This window comes from Malaya genurostris, chromosome 1 (genome assembly GCF_030247185.1).
Source record: "Malaya genurostris strain Urasoe2022 chromosome 1, Malgen_1.1, whole genome shotgun sequence".
Taxonomy (NCBI): domain Eukaryota; kingdom Metazoa; phylum Arthropoda; class Insecta; order Diptera; family Culicidae; genus Malaya; species Malaya genurostris.
The window spans coordinates 110,551,217-110,567,760 of NC_080570.1; the positions used below are offsets into that span (position 1 = coordinate 110,551,217).

Genomic DNA, 16,544 nt, shown 5'->3' on the forward strand with positions numbered 1-16,544 from the left:
AAATCTGTGTAAATTTTAAATTTGCAACAACATTTGGAAACAAGAAGCTCAATACCCAAGTAACCATTCGAATCCTTATGGCTTCGAGTATAATTTATAGGAGTGTTGTAATTGAATTTTCAATCACCACCTGTTTTATGACAACTATAATAAGTGTCTCTTTTGACAAGTAATATCATAGTTTTTAAAGCTTCTATAAAACCCTTTACCTAGACTAACAACTGGACAGAAAATAAAACAATTTGTACTAGAATAGAACCATGCAAATGCTCTTAATATTGCTTTCCAACATTTTCTTTAAAACATTATTGTCAGATAAATTCATTCATAAATCTAGTTTTGTGTGTGTGCGTGTTCATTGGATGACAGTTTCACTCAGAGCAAAGTTGAGGGTTCTAAATTACATTTATGACACATTTGTTTGTCTGGCATCTCTGTTCCAAACCCTAATTTTACCATTATACACGCAGAGGAATTGAGCTTGTTTAAAATAACAAAACAGTAAATTTTAAAATATGATTTCTGTTGGTTTCAAGCTAGAATATGATTGTTTTTAACCAATTTCTCCCTTCTACATCAACAATTATATCTATTTGATTTTAAAACAAATTATCATCCTGGCTAACGAAAAACTGGTTTGTTTCGGCAGATTTTATCGTTGAAATAAATCAGCCATTTATTACATGTCAACAAAAGTTGAGTTGAAGTTATTGGTAACGTATTTGTTGATTCAATCGTGTTTTACACATCAAGAAAAAATTGGATCTTTTTATCTCTGATCTTATTTGTGTAATTTATTAATGGAATTACCCGTATCAGTTTTCTGGTTTATAAGAAAAAAAACAGAGAATTTTTCTCTCGTGGATAATCAAAAAAGTTTGCACTTGTTTTAGAAGGAAAATTTTAGTGTTTCTTTCGTTGGATAATTCAAAATATTACTAAACTTGCATTACATTACATAGCACGTTTTTTAAAGAAAATATTTGATGCAGGAATTCTAGTTTGACCAGATTAATGGAGCACCGAATCATTAATAGTGACGTGTGAAAAATTTGATCGTCCCACGACAAAAGGGCCCAACAGCTATTGAAAGCAATTATAATTTTGAAATGGATAAAAATCGAAATAAAATTAGTTTAAAACATTGCCTTGAAAATTAATTTGAAAGAAATCTCTATTTAAGAATAATGACAAACAAAAATGTATGATTTCAACAAACAAAATCGTATGTTGAACATTAATTATTTTTGGTTTGAATCTTATCGTTCATTTCAACTGCCAAGTTTATAAATTCAAAGAACTAATAATATTATCTTTATCTAAAGCTAGTTTATTTTAAACTTATTTGAAAGTTAAATTTACCATGAAATTGTTTGTCAAGAAATTGACAGGAACGCGCAAGTAAAATATTTGTTATTTTTAACAAAATATTTCTTGAAACAAACTAATACACTGAGCAAAATCAAGCATCCCATTTTGTAGTTTCAAGCAACAATATTTGCAATTTCAAATCAGATTTTTATTTGTCACTATTTCAAAAAAAATAAATCGTTGCGGGAAACCAAAATTTAGTTATTTTTAGAATATTTTTCTCTGCGTGTATTTCATAGCATGAAATATGAAAACTCGAAACTGAAAATTAAAGTTTTTATTATGCGCTGTCGAGGCCGTTCATTTTTAATGAAAACTAACATTAGGGCTTACATTAGCCATATGGTCGAGAACGGTAAGTGGCTACGCTCGAATTCGGTTCTTCAGTGCTTAGAAGAGTTCTAATTGAACTGCTATTGCTACTTAGCAACTCAATTCAAACCGCTGATCAGACGCAAAGTTTACACTATTTATGTTGATGGCTCAAACTAATGATTGTCGTTGAAACCGAAACTGTATAGCGGCCCTTAAACGAGAATTATTAATGACATTTTTAATGAGTACTATAGTAACGACGTTCCAAATTTGTATAGCGGCTTTCTACACGAGAATTATTGTTGTCATTTTTAATGATGACTAAGTAATGATGTATTTCAAATTTGATAGAAAACTCGTCATTACTGCACCATACACGTTCATTAAAATATTATTTTTTAGTAATGACATTTTTAATGACTCGTGTAAGGGCCACTTATGGAAAAATCATCATTACTGCCCTTACACGATCATTAAAAATGATATTACTTTTTAGTAATGACCCATTCAATGATCGTGTAAGGAAAATGGATCTTTGACCAGAGACGAAGAAAATTAAGTGAGCTGACAAGTCATTCAAATGTATGCAAAATTAGGGCCATTAGATTCAGAAAATAAAATGGATTTCAAAACAACTTCTTTCATACCAGTTGAATTGATATAACTCAACACGAACTACATTTGAAAATCGAGATTAAGTTTGGAACGTAATAAATTTCAGGCCCATCGAGCAGTATTTCAGAAACTGAGTGCGTTCAATGCGCGCAAACTCCGGTTGCCGCGAGTGAGCTAACATCGCGCTCGCATCGTTCTTTTCTGACACGAGAAACGTCAATCGGCTTTGACTGACACCGCACGGGAACGAAAAAATAACAAAACGTCGTCAAGCAGCAGTGAGTAGGAAAAAAACAAGAAAAACACGAATCATCGTCATTATTCAGTGCCACGAAAAGCTGAGAAAATTGTGTGCTCTCGCAAACATCGAACTTTTTCTGCGGTTCGAAGAAACTACCAATCGCTATGAAATTTTCGTACCAATAGTTTTGCATCGGTCGCGAAAAGTCTGGAAAAATTCGGACTACGTGTTGAACGGGTTGTGATTTGGTGAAAAATAGTGGTTCACGTTGCTAAACACTGTGAAAATCCAGATATTTTAATCTAATCCACGTTCGGAACGGTATCGATTTCGCCAGAAGTGCTTCACCCATAAACCTGATTTGAAGGATTAGAAACCGTCCGGTGCCCGTCACAAGCCAAAAGTGGAACGGAATTAGTGCATGTAGGTACCTGTCCATTTGAAAAAATTACATAATTTATTAAGACTTCATCACTTGCTCCGTCTATTCCGGGTGATGAAATTAAGCGACATTGGGTGGAAAAAAAGCGGAATACATAAAACGGGAATGTTCTTACTGCCCCCTCAAAAGAATCCCATACAAGTTCTATACTAAATTTGTATGCATATCACCGGTTTCCACTGTGCCTCCTCTAGCCGTGTCCACTGTGGCGTCTCGCTGTGTATGGATGAAAAATGCTATCCCAGTCAAGATGCTAAAAAGTTTCAGAAAGATCTGCCAAACACACCAATTTGTAGCAGGTTTTGGAAACATATGTGGTTAGGTTTGCAGACACCTGTCAAAATGCATTTTAGAAACAGTCGTGTAGTGGGAAATACTGATAACACAAATATTTTTATTGTTGGCTGTCTACAAAGATCCTTCCACTTGAACGGATTTACAACCAAACACAAGAATGAACTCGATTCTCGTACCACTGTGACTTCAAACAGGCTGATCTACTGCTTATTGGTGCTCCCTTGGTGCTGATGAGCTAAATGCAGCGTGCTCCCGTCGATGCTCGATGGTCTTGTACAGGTCAATATTAGTGTCATTACTTGGCAATTTTGTTTTCTTGATCGAAATTGAAACTGCATTCTTCGATCGCTTCTGCTTCTTTTTCTCTAAGATGAGCTGTGCCTAGAAGACGGCTTCAACGTTACTTTGTTCGGCACGATGCTGGAACAGCCGCAGTGTCGAAATTTTGTTAACACCTTCGGGATCATGCACGATTTGTTGGGGATGTGAACCATTTCACGGATTATTATTACTTTTAGTTAAAATCTGACATTTAAGTACTTAATTATTTAGAGTTATTTTGCACTGTAAATTAATGAATAGAATTAAAAAAAAAATATTACACATTTTGAGGAAGTTTCATGCTTGACGGATAGTTTGAAAACTAATTACAAAGAAACTATGCAATCACAACCCGCTTGCGAGAAATTCTGACTGAAACCAGGTTGGATTCCGAAAGCTGTCAAAATAGTGCAGTCAAGATTGTGTCATTTTGTTTTGCTGTTTGGCTTCAGTTGATTTCCGTCAAAGAAGTTATTCCAACCAAAAGTTAATTCAGAAAAAATGAATGTCCCAAATTCAAAACCTAAATATGGTTCGGATGCATTTCAATGTTCTCTCGAGGTCCGAATTTTGACTAATCAAAAACAACATAATCGTCTCTCTGTTCTGGTAAAGCTACTTTCGGCACTGAATTAAACTTTCTGACAGCTCATTTACAACCATCATTGCGGAACCTTCTTAAGAAGATTAATTAATTTTCATCATGAAATACTTAACCTCATTTATTCAGACGATCAGTCAATTTCCGTCAACGGGATGTCACCGTCCGTCAAGATTGGTTTGATACATTCATTACATCCACACGTGTCGGACGTACAAAAGTTTCGTGACGAAGTTGTGTAAATTTCTCCAGTAGCATTGCACACAACTAAATTTGACATTCCACGATGGTGACGGTCCCCTTTTTGGAAACTACCCCAACAAAATCATAAAGCAGTTGGCGTTTCTCGTTTTTTCCTCTGTAATGTAAAATTATTCGTCATCTGAAAAGATGTTAAGAAATTTCCCCTAGCAATGCAGTAAAGAGCATGTATTTCCTGTCAACAACCCTGAATGTACAGACGCTTGTAACTGTATCAATGACTGTTTGCAATTTCTGAAAACCACCTGATGGAAAACGAACAAAAAATTCCATTGAGTTTGTTGGTACGCGATGGTGTCAAAAACACAGCTACTCATGAATAACAAACATAACAACTAGCAACAAAAACGAGTCATGCCAGTTCTATTCGGTATTGCTGTCTTATCTCTGCGTTTGTTCGTTCGCGTTGCCCATTCTGCAACAGGTGCAACGTCATGAGTACACAAACCCAGTCACCAATACCAATACCAACATCCACCGGCACCAACCACCATGTGGCACTTCTCTTATCACTAGACAAAAATGCCGCCCTGTAGCAATTTACGGGCTTCTTATTACTATTATGGTATTATTTGTTCGATAGAGTACCTACCGATCAATGAAACATGGACTCTAGGGATACTTCTAAGTTGTGATTTTACCAGATAACCATTGCCTCATCTCCTAAACTATCAATCCATGTAAATTTAAACCATTTGTGCGAGGTTATTTGGGGGTTTGATTATAAATATTAGTACTCTCTACATTTCATCTTATCAGTTCATACTACTAAAAAAAGTAAGATAAGGTTGTTTGACTGCGTTCAATTTTGGTCCGACAAAGGTCGTGCGCACAATTATGTGAGAATATTTTCAAACTCTATCTGAATATCTATTGCACAAGTCTGTAAATCCGAAAAAAAATGTCTGCAGGTTTTCAGTTCTCTATAATATATGAAACATCAAACTGGCTTTGCGAGAAAAACAAACGGCGTGGCCATTTCAAAAGTCTGCGAAAAACTCAATTTTGAAACATTTTCAACAAAAAATGTCTGCAGCACTCACATAAAATCTGCATACCTGGCATCTCTGCTCTCGCGAGAAAGCGATTACATGTCAAAATTATGAATGAAACCATGCGATGACGTTGGTAGACTGAAATCACTTCACACTTAGAATAAAATATATCTACTGCCAATGCTATGAATTTTAAGACTAACAAATTGAAGAATCCAAACAACTCTTTTGCGATCGCTGCGCTGCCCGAGTGGGGAGTTTTGAACTAAGCGATGGTGATAATTTTCAGATTTTGCTTGAAGATTCGAACAAAATGCAGGGTTTTTACCTTTTTTCATATATATATAATGGCGTTTTCGTTTTTAATTTGCACTACACCGGTGCAGTGCTACACTAAGGCATGAATAAACGAACAAAAATGACGAAAACATAAACAGTAACCATTGACTACAATAAACGATTCCATTGCACAGAGCTACACCAATCTTTTAATGAGTGCTACACCAGTGGTATCGGTGCAGAAAAAGTGTAGCACTGGTGTAGTGCAATTGGTAAAAACGAACGGTTTCAGTGCAGCTTTCGCTACACCAGTGTAGTGCAATTTAAAAACGAAAACGACATAAAAAATAGGTATAGAATTCGCTCAAACTTTCGAAAAATTTTCCGAGGCCCGGAGGGCCGAATGTCATATACCAATCGATTCAGCTCGACGAACTGAGCAAATGTCTGTGTGTGTGTGTGTGTGTGTGTGTGTGTGTGTGTGTGTATGTGTGTGTGTCTGTATGTGTGTTGTCAACTAAGAGGTCGAGATCTCAGAGATGGCTGGACCGATTTTGATCAAACTAGTCGCAAATGAAAGGTCTCCCCGTCACCCAGAACGCTATTGAATGGTTTTGAGATCGGATGTTTACTTTTTGAGTTATACGAAGTCTTATGTCAAAATTTTCAGTTTTTTGACAGTATCTGTCACATTTGACCTTGAAAACAGAATATGTTTCCAGACTTAGATTTCGCTCGGTAATACCTAACCAACAAGCCATAGATTGTTAAAATCCGTCCATTTTTAACGGAGATATCGATATTTTAGTGTAAGCCTTATTCCAGTAGAAGGAATTTTGAGCGCTGTATGAAAAAGCAATGCTTGGGAGCAACATGAAACACGATTTTTTATACTGTTACATATAATTGTTTCTAAGTACCAAAAAGACTGTGTACAGCATCCTTTTTTATGACAATTCGCCTCGGACCAATTTTAACACGGTTCATTTTTGGCAACATAGTCTTTCGAATATGGCATATGTAAACCAGATGATACCAGCATTATCGAGTTGGAAGTAATTCCATAATTATATTGATTTAAACTATTTACAGCAATAAATGCTGGAAGAACATGACTTCCATATACCATACGACTCAGTTCGTCGAGATCAGCAAATGCGTGTGTGACAAATAATTTCACTCAATTTTCTCGGAGATGGTTAAACCGTTTTCTACAAACTCAGATTCATATGAAAAGTCGTATACTCCCAAACAAGGTTCCTGAATTACGTTTGGATCCGACTTCTGATTGCGGAACCACAGGATGATATGTGAAACGAAATTAAAATAATGCAAATAATTTTTCTCGTAGATGGCTGAACCGATATAAGATTCAAATGAAATCTAAGAATCATCTATGATTCAAATGAGAGGACTTAAAATCCTATAAAACCTCTTACTTTTTAGTCAGATTCGACTTCTGGTTTAGAAAATGCAGGGTGATTAGTATAAAAATGTCCATTTCACATAAATTAATCAGGTTTATCGGGTTTGCAGATTTGGATAGTCGATTACCAAATAAATTTATTTTAGTTTGAGCGGTATTCGTTTTTGGATTCGGAATGTACCCTCAAATTTTAATTCGCACTACAATTTCTCAAAGATGTCTACACACTCCTCAGGTGAATTTAACTGATTTCGGCTACACCGATTTTAGAATTCCGTTTCCAGTATCGAATCGATTCTCAAAGCTCAATCATTTTCTCAAAAAAAGACCAAATCGAACTTCAAAAACAAATATTGCATGACTTAAGGACCCATACAAAATCGGTGAATTTTATCCGATTGTGGAATTACAGATGATGAGTTTATAAATTTCATGTAAATTGTTTGGCGTAATAATTTATGGCCATTCGAATCATTTTGGGCTATGCTAATTCCTGAATACCGGCTCTGGAAGTACCATAAATAATGACGAAAAACTCTGAAGTGGAACTTACTTCGACATCTCATGGAATGTTCAATCGATTGTCACACTCTAAGATTGAAATTCGATATGTTTTGCAGTTTCGGCATTACAGGGTAATGAGTGATTAAAATCTCAATTTGCCGTTTAAAACGACGATAATTAAAATAATGTCATGAGAACTAAAACACCGAAGAATATCCATGCAAAAACACATGCGTATTGATAAAAAAAAGGTATCATCTCACTGCTAGGTGGATTAATCACGTTTTTTTCTTATGAATCGAAAACTAACATACAAAAACGTGTGAAAATTTGGTAAAAAATCGATCATTAATGATTCAGTAACTTTCCGTGGTATGTTTGATTGATATTTATGGAGAAATCGTAACAAATTCGAAGAAGTGAGGTTGGGTTCTCTTTTCATATCTGGGAAAAGCTTTGTTTTTATGGTTGGATTTTGAGATTAAGGTGAAATGTACACGGAACGACCGAAATTAGCTCTGCGCCTAATTCGTATTACTGTTTTTGAATTAGTTGATTTTAACAACAAAATTTCCAAAATAACTATAAAATTAGTTAAAATTGAGAATTTATTTGCTGAAAAAACTCTTATTTTTAGAGAATGTGTTTAGTTGGCGAATATTCTGGACACAAACCAGCAATATTTCAATCCAACACGAAATTCTCATTGACAACTAATTTTGTTTTTAAAATCAGAAAATTTGTTTCTATTTATCCATCACCAGTTTTCGGTGAGAGAGTCGATTTCGCGAAATCGAATGAAGAAAACAGCGTTTTAGAAGAGAAATTTCTAAAAAAGTTTATGTTTCGTTTACGTCTTTTTATCCATTACAACATCGTATTTATACCTACCAATATAGAAAAGACAACCGCGACTGAAATTTTTTTCGGTAGTAGTGTGCCATCTAGTGGCTAGTAGTCATTACGGTGTTAGCGTTATTTCGGCGACAGAGCGCCATATAGCTGCAAATTGCAGAGACCAATTCAACCATTTATGTTGGTTGAAAACAACGTTTTATTTCTCTAATTCAACTGAAAAATTAGTTGAATGGATATGAAGTGTGCCTTAGCTAAGAAATGACAATTGGTGAATTCAACTAAAAAAATAGCCATTTCAATAAATATTTTATTATTATCAAGGAAATTAGAACTAAGAAATCTAAATTAGCAAAAGTAAGACTTTTTTAGTTGTCTCAAAAAATAACTAACTAAAATCAGAAAATCAACTAATTTTTTCGTCAAAATGCTGATATCGGTCTTTCCGTGTAGCGGAATGCGAAAATCGCGTTTTTGATCAATTATTCAAAAACTAGACCGATTTTCGAAAAACCAAAAACACTTAAGTTTTCGAAATCAAATTTATCATAACTAAGTATTATTAGAATTTTGAAATTTTGCTTTGCTGAGCCGTAATTGGTTTTTGAAACGTATAAACGGTCACTGTTCCGTCCCACGGGGATGATTTTAGAACTGAAAAGTAGTGTTTGTTGCAGAATTTCACAAAGAATCTGAAAATGCAACTCAAAATTATAAAATTCTATCTAAAACAACCGAAAATTGAAAAAGTTTACATAAACTTTCCTTTTTTATTGCTTGCGCGCTGCGGTTTCGTATTGAGGTGGTGTGAGAAATGCACGGTGGGCACGGTGGCATTATATCGTGAGCAAAAATTACATATCAAATAATGTCGCGAATTTATTCAGTATTGGGTTTTGTGTTGAAATAAAAACGAGTTGAATACAATAAAATGGGTATTGTAAGAAATCGTTTATTTTCTAAGTAGCTGTCATTTATAATGCTAATAATGTCCAATTCTGTTGAGTTCAATGCATTGATGTTGCTGAATCAATAAAGCTTGGCTGTGTAATATCGTAAAACAGGTATTATTTTAGATTGTAGATATAAATATAAAATATAAATTGGTTTTTAATTATTACGAATACAATGAATCAACGCTTGATTTTGCTTTCAAAATCGATTGAATAATAAGAAACTACGAAATAACTTTATATTCAATTTCGTGCCCCAAATATGTGCTCGAGAAGAGATTCACTAAATAATTTTAACTGCATGGTATGATGAACTATTAGTTATAATTGGAATGTATTCCAATAATGTAATCTAAGAAATTATTAAACTATTGATGATTTCTGGTACCAGAGGCTGTTTGGTCTTCGGTTCGTTATCGTTGAAACAGACATTTCTAGACTCATCATGCTATATAATTCCGAAAGTCGCTTCCGAAAAAAAGTTAATGGTGAATACTTTTACGTAAATTCTATCTCATCGGCGGGAAGGGCCTGGTGAACTACTGGCAAAGGTATCGAAAATACTTGAATGTTCTCTTGTCTTCAATCGTTCTTTTGAAAGAGAATCCATGCTTGCTACTAAACTCAGGCATATACATGGTTAGCAAGTTGGTCAATACATATACATATAACCTCATGTTAATCATTCATAATTACTCATGATTTATAGTTCTAGTGTAAGAGTAATCACTAACAATAACGATTGAATTAGCATATATTCAAAGTGTAAAGAATTCAAAAATCCATTACGTCCAGTCTTTTTTACAAGCCAATATAACGAGAGGTAACCCACTGCGCTCAATCATTGAAAAAAGTTCTTGTTTCTATGTGTCCGTTGTTCTTGGTACGCTTTGTGCGACGGTTCGTTCAACTGAAGCGGATAAAATTTTGCGCGCATTTTATGACGCTACATTTCACCTTAATTGATGAATCATGATCAAAAGTTTTATGACTAGTCTAAGGTTGAGGTTTTGCCATCTGCATACTTTCAAACTCAAGTAAATTGAAAAATTCGTCAAAAATTTTTCTAAATACCACACTGATTGGATTGTTCAATATGGCATGAACTTTTTGCTTACACACTAATATTAGTACAAATGCTATTAGGCTTTCTCACAGCTCACTTACAACCACAAATGCAAACATGCATTAAACACGATTCAGGCGATCAACCAACTTCAGTCGACCTCAAGATTAATTCATTTATTTAGCCGAATATTACTCACTTACCCGACATCAAAATGTTCCGTGAACTTGACGTTGTGTCCCTTCACATGAATTGAGCAAGTGACAGTTACTCTTTGTTCACTTTCTCTTCCGATTATTGTAACGTGATTATAGAATTTGTCGAAGGTTTCGGGTATCATTTTATACAAAGAGTTTAGTGTTGACATTTGTTGAACATTTGTTGACAGCAGTACCTCAAGGTACCAGTGATAAAACGTGAATTTTACCGAAAAAATCACTGGCCGGGATTTGAACAGCTGATGTCGGTAATCCAATTTAAGTGTGTAGATATTTATTGACCCGCACTTATTCTCAAATGGTAAATGAGCATTTTTTTGACTTTCGTTTTTGCTAACTTAAAACAATATTTTCCACTGTCATTAAAGCAGTTCGATTGCACAAACTTTTCAAAATCAAAATGAAAATTTATCCTGGCATCACTGAAGTGAACGACATGTCAGCAGTTTTCCAAAGAAGGGCGAATCTAACATTGATAGCAAATGGAGAAAAACATCGATGAATGTTGCGACTTTGGTTTCAAATCCTATTTAGAAATTATCGTATATTCTCAGATAAATTTTTGATTAGCCGATGAATTGTTGGTTTATCTTTAAAAGGCATGCAAATTTTACCACTTTCCTTCTATATCCACTGAAGAAATCAACATAAAAAGAGTTTCGGTCTTTTTCGATTTGTTTACTTTTGTGCTTCCAGTGTGAATTATGAAGTCACGCTCTTACGCAATTTTCGTGCAATTGGCTGTTTTCAGCGACTAAAACAAATCTGCGGGTAATTTTATCGTCTCGCTTACTATTTCCAGTGGTGGAAGGTTCAGAAACCATCTAGAATAAAGAAAAGATACAGTTATAAGATAGTTTATAGTTCTTTGTTTTATTGAGATTACGATTTTTATTCAATCCGAATTTTTAGACAAAGTTGTAGCATTTATTGGTAGGAGAGAGAAACTCGATCTGTTCACTCTTGTAAGATTCATCCTTCTTTGAAAAACAGCTGATGTGTTTTTTGTACTTATATTGTTGCGCGAAAAAAAAAATTCGCTGTCAAAATTTTAAGCGCAAGAGTTTAAAAATTCACAGCATTTGCAATAACATTTGAGAATAAAAACGATCTGCATTTTTGCAGATATCTAAAAATAACTCAAAGTTCAAGTTTTCTAAAAAGGTATGGTATAAACGAGCATTATTGTAAAATTCAGTGCCAAAATAAGACGCGCAAAATTCCAAACACATGAATTGAACACAGCGTTCGATCGATTTAGTGGGCTTACGACCAGAGCTAATGAAAATCATTTTATTGACTCAAAATAGAGGAAAATGACGAGAAATAAATGTCACTCTCAGCTCCGCTTGTAAATTATGGGAACAAGATCCATGTTCAGTAAACGACTTAAGAGGAACAGTAGTTTCAAAATTGCGCTCTTTCTTTCATTTACCCATTCAGTCATTTTCGGTTGTCAGTGAAAATCGTATCCCGATATTCAACCGAATCTTTGAGAATATTGATAATGACCAGTGCTTGGAAAATGAATGAACTCAATAAAAGTAAGCATCATTCATTCGCTTCATGGTTCATTAATGCACCAGCAGCTGAACCATTCGTCAGACACTTCTAGGCAGACGGAGTTGGTTCACATTGGTATGTATTAGTGAATCAAAGCTCTTCTGTACTTGGAAGGTAAGCGTATAGAAGTATTACTCGTTGCTCATTCTCTTTTGCATTAGTGAGCGAAGCAACGAGAGAGTATTGTCGGTTCTTCATCGTCGGCTGTGCATACATGAATCTCTTCATGTGGTTACTATAGTCCAACGAGTGAGCAGTGAAATCGTTTAGCACAGATGAAGCTTACTTCTTCTTCTTCACTCTGTTTGGCCATTGCTTACAGTTAAGATCTCATAAACATGAACATTAATCATAGCTACTGGTAGTAAAAAATGATGTGGAAAATCTATTCTACAGCAGTGTGAAACCTTCTAAATTTAATTTTTTTTATGCTTAAATACATTAATGATTTAAATTATTTTTACATTCGAATTCAACAGTATTCTTTGATGATGAATGGTTCACCAACGATAGTGTGCTTGAATCACTTATACTACCGAGGAATTGTTTGAACGAGTTGCCTATTTTTGAGAGAAAAGAGAATACTGCATACTATTTTTCAGGAAGGTTCAATACTATTAAACGTAATAGGGCACGCTCGTCGGCAAGTATGTATGGAATGGTTCGTTCTCCAATCTGTTTGCTCGTGTATATTTTCAGCATCGAAGCCGGTAACTCAGTCTGTTGGTATGAGTGCTATAGCTGCGCTGAACGCTTTTGTTGCTCGTCCCTCGCATTGATGAATGAATGGTGAAAGCACTGATAATGACAGAAAACGATTCACAATGATTTTTGTAGTTTTCGGTTTCCAAAAAGGTTCTGGAGTATAATTACTTCGATTTATCATATTTTAGACACTCTTTATAGTCTAAATCTGTGATTCAAGATTTTCAATATATAGATGGAAGAATGAGAATTGAAATTCTACTGATTCTCCCTGCAAACGTTAGTTTGGTTTCTTCTTGTCGTAGAGAAACGAGTGACATTGACAATTATACTCGCTTTTGTTTCAATTAGAGACGAAAATGCTTCGTCGTTGTGCATGTTGTTTAAGACGGTCAATTTGATATTTAAATAATGTGAAATATGCTTGCTATGGTTGACTGATTACCTATACATCTATATAATTCCTTGCCAAATCTTTAATACTCAGAAACATGGGAGTTGCTATGGACAATACGAGTAGTAAAAATTTGGCAATTCATTACAATACATTACAACTTTATGAGTTGACGAATCCGATCAGTTATTGTGAATATCATAAAATGCTATTATTTAATATTCTTATGAATTAAGAGTCAAACAGTCAAAACTAAGTAGATTCTAAGAAATTTGATTTTATTGTATCCTCTTATTTTTAATTTATGACAAACTTTACTATACGTTTCATATACGATGATTTACCAATTATGTTACGACACTTACCAAAAGGTACCCCTGGAAATACAAAAATACAAATATTTTGCGTTATAAATTGAGAATATTTAGTTTCATCTGATTTTTTACATGTTATACATAAAACGTCGCCATCATTTTAATATTTTATTATTTTATATTTTTCAAATTTTTGGCAAGATTCGACAAAACAGAATTTTCCTTTATGTTTGTTTACTTTTTTATAATAAAGAGGTATAGAATAGAATTTTTTTTTGTCGTGGTGTGGAAAAGCATGTCCGTTTTATTGGTATTCACGTCATCCAGTTATGTTTCTGACATTACCCAACCGTTTTTTTATTTGGTAAGCAGTTTTGATTGGAGAATAAATTCGTGATCTCTCATCAAACGACAAACGATTTTTATCTCTTGTTGAAAAACTGATCTGCCAGGTTTAGCCAGCTACCAATAGTTCTAACATTTTCGATCAGTAGTTATTCTGAATGTTTCGAGGAATCAATTCTTGTTGAGTGGTGTGTATGTACCCAATATAAGAATCAGGATCGAATCTAAATCTGAATTTCAGTGCAGTTGCGTGTTGACGCCAGGCTCAGAACTAGCTTCTAATCGGAGATATTAGGTTATTTCCTCAAAAAACTGTTCTCTACAAAAATAAGTTTACGCAAAATCTATGTTTATTTACCATAAGAACATTGTTGAACGGAAACGATTTCGTGAGCAAAACAAAAAAAAAAGAATTATCGTAAAATCTGTGAAACACAGATTAATCTGTGAATCTGGCATCTCTGCTTCAAATAAACGATTTGAGTTCTTGCGTTCGAGCTTGCATACAATTACCTATTGTGGTTTCTATGCCCGGTGAAGAATGAACGACGACCCTAGTGAAAAATGAATGGCCAATACGTTTCCTGATGAAAACAAAACAATATGTAAGAGCAATTCACACGTGGCATCAGGCGAATATCACCGGTATGGAACGGTTACGGTACTAAAGCATTAATTGTACGCAATTCTTATGGAGGCACACAACGTCAAGTTCACGAACATTTTGACGTCCTGTACGTGAGTAATAGCCGGTTTAAACAAATTATTAAATTAATCTTGACGTGGACCGAAGTTGATTAATCGTCTGAATCATGTTTAATGCTGCCGTTTCCTGATGAAAACAAACCAATCTCATTTGCATTTGTGGTTGAAAGTGAGCTGTCAGAAAGCCTAATATTTGTATCATGTCGTATTGCTTGATACCGAAACTGACAGTTACGATTTTTCCAATTTGAAATATTTGGTTCCACACGGAATTCATATCGCAACGTATTGTTCTATGTGTCCAGAAGCCCGAATAAAAGTGATAGTAAACTTATATCAAACTAATAGCTCATTTTACTATGGTTGCTTATTTAGGCATCACTTTATCATTGAAATAGCTAAATAATGCTTTAATTTGGTATTTTTGGTCTGCTCATGCGGTTGACAATTTTAAGTATTCTGTTTAGCTATTTCAGCTCCTCATTCAACCTCACCTAAGCTCTTTTGCTAGTCGGAAACAAGGGCATAATAAGGTATGCTTTAACTATTTTCTTCTGATCGGGAGGACTCCATTTAAGCTCCAAATGGACGAATATAGACAACTTTTCCGCACATGCTGCACTTCCCACATGATTACCATAGAAAGCAACACAATCAATCAATTTGCTACGTTCGTGTTTTCACAGGGAACCCCCATAATCAGTACCAAGTTTCGCCACATAAATTATCTCATAGTTAAACATGATAAATTATCAATCCACCGAACTAGTTAGGGAACATATTTTAGTTTATTGAATATATAAAATAAAAACTAGTCCAGCTTGGTGGATGGTGTGTTTAATATAAGTGCTGTATTAACGTAGGACTATTTGTATGTGTCATTATTGATAAGCAAATATGAGGAAAAAAACCGTTGGAGCCATTAAACATGAAACATAAATGTGAACCATTCCACTTTTGGATATTTATTCTACTGAGATTTTGACGAGAGATTACATTACAAAAAAAAATTGGATTTCGATGAGTTGAAAAAATCTATTTCGTCAAATTTTACACAGTTACTGAAAACCGTAAAAGTAATCAATAAAGCCCTCAGGTGTTGCATCCACATCATCACATTATGAAAAAAACGTTGTCCCACGTTAAAGTCACTAAAATTCCCTCTGGCTATCTCTATCATTACCGGCTTAAACCGATGCCAACCACTAGTCGGTGCGCGGTTCGCACAAACGCTACCAGGTTTGTTTATCTTATTACGAACTAGTCTGTCAACGAGTACACCGACGGCGGTAGTATGGTTAGGTGTAAACATTTGCATGCAAGAATGGTGCTCCGTGTGAGCTCCCTGAGCGTCTGCCGCCGGTCTGACTTTAAAACACTACTACTCTACCGCACGGGCAACGCGGAAAAAAGTTACGCAATACCGTCGAGCTGTGAAACGAGTTCATTTCTCTAGAGTCTTAATAGGAATATTTTAAGCAACACCAAGGTAGTTGGTACTAAACTGGTTACTGGTACGAAATGGCTTCTGTTTACGTTCAGGTTTACTTGCGATCCTTACTTGCTTACTCACCTAGGTTAGTGATTCTCCAACTCATTACGGTGTCGATTTCCGCAAAAGAAAACTGTTGTGCTTTCGACCGCACGCCAGACGCTTATTACACATAAAACCCCTAAATGATCACTATATGTTGAGGGCCAGCAAATTACTATTTCGTTCGGTCGCTCCGGTAAAATTGATTAAATTGTGATACTCAA

General features: G+C 34.8%; 1 protein-coding gene across 3 annotated transcripts in view; it reads left to right on the top strand.

Moving 5' to 3' along the window:
* Positions 1-2,524: 2,524 nt before the first annotated feature.
* LOC131425396 (serine/threonine-protein kinase OSR1) overlaps positions 2,525-16,544 on the top strand; it is a 28,909-nt gene continuing 14,889 nt past the window's right edge. For 2 of the 3 annotated variants that reach the window (XM_058587264.1, XM_058587263.1), the window contains exon 1: positions 2,525-2,965. The gene's annotated coding sequence lies outside the window, so the exon portion shown is untranslated. Of the gene's footprint in view, positions 2,970-16,544 lie in introns of all 3 variants that reach the window. The other variant, XM_058587265.1, reaches the window with a different exon arrangement.